The sequence below is a fragment of the Myotis brandtii genome, unplaced genomic scaffold (assembly GCF_000412655.1).
Source record: "Myotis brandtii unplaced genomic scaffold, ASM41265v1 scaffold324, whole genome shotgun sequence".
Classification (NCBI taxonomy): Eukaryota; Metazoa; Chordata; class Mammalia; order Chiroptera; family Vespertilionidae; genus Myotis; species Myotis brandtii.
In genome coordinates, this window is record NW_005362439.1 from 1,661,160 (window position 1) to 1,666,129 (window position 4,970).

General features: G+C 59.1%; 1 protein-coding gene across 4 annotated transcripts in view; it reads right to left on the reverse strand.

The window, feature by feature from the left end:
• Positions 1-4,970, reverse strand: part of TP53I11 (tumor protein p53 inducible protein 11) — a 15,961-nt gene that overhangs the window by 6,329 nt on the left and 4,662 nt on the right. The window lies entirely within an intron of this gene.

The window sequence follows — 4,970 nt, forward strand, 5'->3', positions numbered from 1 at the left end:
CGTGTCTTAAAGCAAAATGAAGCACCCAGCAAATAAACATCAGATCAGAGAGTCAGACTGTGGGGCGTCCGGATAATGAGGCTGTAGGCTTAGATACACTGGGCAGGATGCAGTTTGGAAAGAAGGGCAAAATCCGGCTGGGAGGTCTCCAGTGAGTGCGATGTCCCTGGCGATGGCCCGCCTAAGCGCCCCAGCCCCGACCCTCATCTGTCAACTGGGGGCAGCTATGCCTTCCCCTCCCCCCACACACCTGGGGGCACCAGAAGGCAGCGCAGTGCCCCTGCCTGTAGGCGGGAGGCGGCCAGTCCTACTGGGGGAGCCAGGGCTTAATCACACTGCTCCTCGGGGACCCAGGAGCTGTCACAACACCTCAGCCACATGCCACCACCTCCCTGTGAATCCAGATAGAAGCTGTAATCAGCTTGGCATCCCTCCCGCTGCCAGGCGGGCCTGAGAGCCACTGCACAGTAGTATTTATTCCATGGGACGGATGTACCAGTGTCATTATCGTCACTCACCAAGGAACAACTGGGTTGATTCCAGAGTTTGATGACTGTGAACAAAGCTGCTATAAACATCCACATACAGGCTTAGTGCAACCATAAGTTTTCATTTCTCTAAGGTAAATACTGAGTTATACGGTACCGCTCCATTTTGCTCTAGGAGAACGCGCCAAACTGCGTCCACAGCGGCGGCCCATTTGCATCCCCCACAATGCATGGGCATTCCGGTTTCTCTCCCCATCCTGCCAGCACCAGGTATAGTCAGTCTTCCAACCAGTCCCCTGTCTTTTAACCCTCTCTCCCAGGCTGGCCATGCTGCCTGACTCAGTCTTTACTGGTTGTGTGACTTGGGCAAGTCTCCTCACTTCTCTGAGCCTCAGTTTTCCCCATCTGTGAAATGGAGCTATACTACTTCCCACCTCCTAGAGATTTAGCGGCAAAAAGAGAAGCTTGGTCAGAGCACACAGTGCAGCCCCTGCACATTTAAATGAAGAAACTGCAGTCAGTGAGGATGTGCTGTGAGGCAGGTATAGGATGGTGGCCCAGGGCCCCTGCCTGGTGAGGGTGGGGGGGTGAGGGGGGGGCTGATCTGTCAGCCATCAGTCAGAGCAAGTTACTTCTCTGAGCCCCGATGTTCTCATCTGTGAAATGGAAACCCTTACCTTCCCCTAGGGCTGGGCTAAGGAGAAACAGCACGATGGACAGGAAGCGCTTCATGAAGGGCCAGCTTGCCGCAGAAGGCCTAACGGCTAAGAGCTTAACTGCTGAAGTCATACCTGAGTTCAAATCCTGTCCAGCACTTCTTAGCCGTGTGCCCGTGGGCAAGTCACTTAATCTCTCTGTGCCTCAGCGCGCACCCGCCCCCCCACCTGTACTTGGGGAAATAAAGGGTCCAACCTTCAAGGGATGCTGTGAGAACACAGGCTATCGTTGTGAAGTACGGAGGGCAGTGTGTCTGGCCCCTGAAAGTGCTCGATGGAGACGGGCACTTAGACCCTCCGGCCCCGCCCTGGTTCCCCATGCAGCAGTGGCTGTGGGACGGAGGCCAGGGAGAATCAGAAGGGCCTCACTAGCATTTGCTAACATCTCCCTCCATTGGGCAAAGCCCCCAGACCTCAGTCCCATGACATGAGGCTGACTCTCGAGCCCCAGGCCCCAGGCCTGGGCTGTGTCAGTGACTCCAGCTCCTCTGCCCAATGTCCTCTCCCCAGCAACACACAAAGCTCCCGTCTGCCACACAGGCCGGAGCCCTAAATCAAAGACGGTGAGGTGTGGCAGTGCCAGCCTGCTGGGGCTGGGTGTAAAGGGCCTCCGTCTGACACTGGCATCGCTCATAGGTGGGACCAGCTTTATCCACAGGCACTGCCATCAGGGACCTGGGCTGGTGGGACCCACTGCAGCCACCCACCCCAGCGCCCAGCCCCAGCACTGAGCTCACCACCAACAAAGAAAGGGCCCTGGCGCCTCCCAGGGAGAGTGAGAGCTTGAACTTGATCTCCAGGGAGTGGCCCCTGCACCTGCCTCTAGTTAACTTCTCGAGCACTGAGTTCTGTCCCATCTTCACCTGCAGGACTGGGTGCTGCCTGGGGAGGTAGGTGAGCAGCTGCACCACTCCTGTATACCCATCAGCCTTAGGCATGCCCACTCCCAAGGCAACCCTTGAACTTCCCTCCCCATTAAGGCCATTCTGTGTGTTCAGTTTAGGCCTGGCCCCACTTTAACCTAAGAGAGGACAGAGGGCACCTCCTTCCGATCCTCTGCCTCCACTCGGGCTGGACACTGGCTTGGGGCAGCCAGACCTGGGTTTGAATCCCGGGTCTGCTCTCCTACAGGTGCACGGCTTTGGGCAAGTCGTGCAGCCTATGTCGGCCCTGAGCAATGGGGGTAATGGGAAGGCCCACCCTGCAGAAGTGCTGGCGGACACAGGGCATGCCCTGCGGGTAGTGCCCGCAGCAGCAAGGCACCCTGCCCGCGACAGACAGGCCCACGCTCCTGACTTCCCTCTTCCTTCACTCGGCCGCGCACAATGGAAAAAGCCTGCCTGGCAGGGCTGTCACGCTTCCTTTCCCAGATCCAGTCTGAAGGGCCCCAGGGCTCCCCCGGATGCCAGGCTTCCCCAGCACAAGAGGAACGGTGGGAGGAGGGCTGCCCCTCCATCTACATGCTCACTTGGGGGGACCTGCTAAGCAAGAAGGGAGACTGTGGCTTGCAGCCCCCAGCCCTGAGTTCATGACCCTCTGCATTCTGCCCCCGGCCAGCTGCTTTGACCTCGATTCCCAATAAAGCTGGGAAGTCGCTCCTTTTAATAGCTGTTTCTACTTCTGAACCACTGCTCAGCCAGGAGGCCCCTTCCTGCCCTCCAACCCCCCTCCCACCCCATCTTCCTTGTTCCTCCTCCCAGGGCCCTGCCCTTCCTCCTCTGGGCTCATGGGTCCATACTCCCAGTCATGTCACGGGCAGTTGGCCTCCTGAGATTTAATGAGCTGAAGGCAGGGCTGGTATTGTGCCCATCTGAGAGTGTCCCTGCTGCGCCTTGGCACACAGTAGGCACTTTGTCAGCACAGACAAACGAGACAGGCTAAGAGAAGCAGGTCTCACTGCCCACCCAGGACACTCAGGATCACACAGGGCCCAAGGGGGGGCTCAGCTCCAACACACAGGGCAGAGAGCTGAGGCGGAGGGGACGGGACCCGCCCCAGGCCACACATGAGCCGGTGGCAGAGGAGGGCAGGAAGGGGGCTTTGCAGTCAGGCAGGGCTGGGCTTCAATTTGCACCTGCTACTGGGCAGGTAGCCTTGGGCAAGGGCTCCCTAGGGTGCTGAGGACTCCAGGAGGACCTGGCAGATGGGTGCCAGGAGGTGGTGGGGTCAGAGGACTGGGTGAGAATTCGGGTGAAACCTCGCCCCACTGCCTCAGAAAGCTGCAGCCGGCACTGGGAGGGGATTGCCAAGGGGCGGGGTGTCAACGGGGCCTGGGACAGTTCCGGGCACATGGGCTCAGCGTCTATTTGTGGTAAGTTAGTGAGTTGGGAGAGGGGTTGAGAGGCCCCTGCTGGCCAAGGTCTGACTCGTAGCAGCCCATCCCCACCCCCCTGCCTCGTGTGCTTGACATCTGAGGCCAGGGAAGAACATCCCCAAAGAGGTCCCCGTGGCAGCAAGACAGAGGGGCCAGGACTGGGCAGAGGCCAAGCAAAGCCCCCAGAGGCGGAACCAGCAGGAAGGGAGGGCACAGCGGTGGTAAAGGTGTCAGAGGCGGTGACAGAGTGGGGTGGGGAGGGGCATCTACTTCACGACTGGTAAACTTGGGCTCAAACCTCAATGCTTTATCTCAATTAGGCGGTAACCTCAGGAAAGTTTCTTAACCTCTCTGAGCCTCTATTTCCTCCTCGAGAAACCACACTGCTCCTTCTCAGCTCGCAGGGCTGTGACGAGGCACACTGAGCAGGCAGTGGAGGGCCCGGCACGGGCTATGTGCCAAGTGAAGGACAGCAATCAGTAAGGCTACCGGGCGGCTGCCCAGGCCCTGCTCCTGCCGCAGAGCATATGGGCCGGGGCATCATTCTGCCAGTCCTAGAGGACCTCTCCCAACCCCCGTCCCCGGAAGCTGGGTTTCCATAGAAACGGCTGGACTACAGAGCTGTGCCCATCGTGGAACCTGACTGGCACGGGGAGGGGAAGGAGAGGAAGGGGCCTGGGCCTCAGAACACCCACCACCTGTGATTCAAAGGGGAGTCGATGCTGCCGTGTCTGCCAAGAACCACTTCCTTGCAAACAAGAGCCCCTGCTGGCGGCGGGACGCACCTGTCCTCCCATCTGGTAAGGAGAACGGCCCCCTGGGCATCCACCCTGGGGCCGGAGGGGGCGAAAGTACTTCCGGACTAGGAACTCCCCGTAACCCCCACCACGCCCTCTGAGACTGGGGTACTATCACCCCCATTTCACAGGAATGAAGGCCAAAGTGTCTCCTGGGGTAAGTGGCAGAGTTGAAATTCAAACCAAATTAACTGGCCATCCTGAGAGGAGTTGGGGAGCATGTCTCTGGGAGTGGGAGTGGGAGCCTGACCCCCAAAAAGCACTAAGCTCTAAGCTATCTTCCCATCTCCCCCTGAAAGTCCCTGGCCGGTCGCCAGCATCTGCACGCCTCCCTGGGGTCCAGCCTCCCTGGGGTGAAGCCCTGGGACTCCAGCAGGATCTGGGAAGGGCTTCTGGGAGACCCATTGTTCTGTTATCACATTCGTGCAAAATAGCTGGAAATGGGGTCTGGGACTGGCAGCATCAGGCAGTGGGAGGCGGTGAGAGATGCAGGCCCTGGCCTGAGAGAAAGGTAGGCACAGAGCCCAAGCCAGGGGCCAGAGCCACACCATCCACCTTGTGGTCCCTGTCTGGGGCAGCCCGTCACTCCTTTGGGCAAGATGGGGTTTAAAGGCCCCCAGCCCAGAACCCACGATCTGGGCCCTCAGGCAGTGAA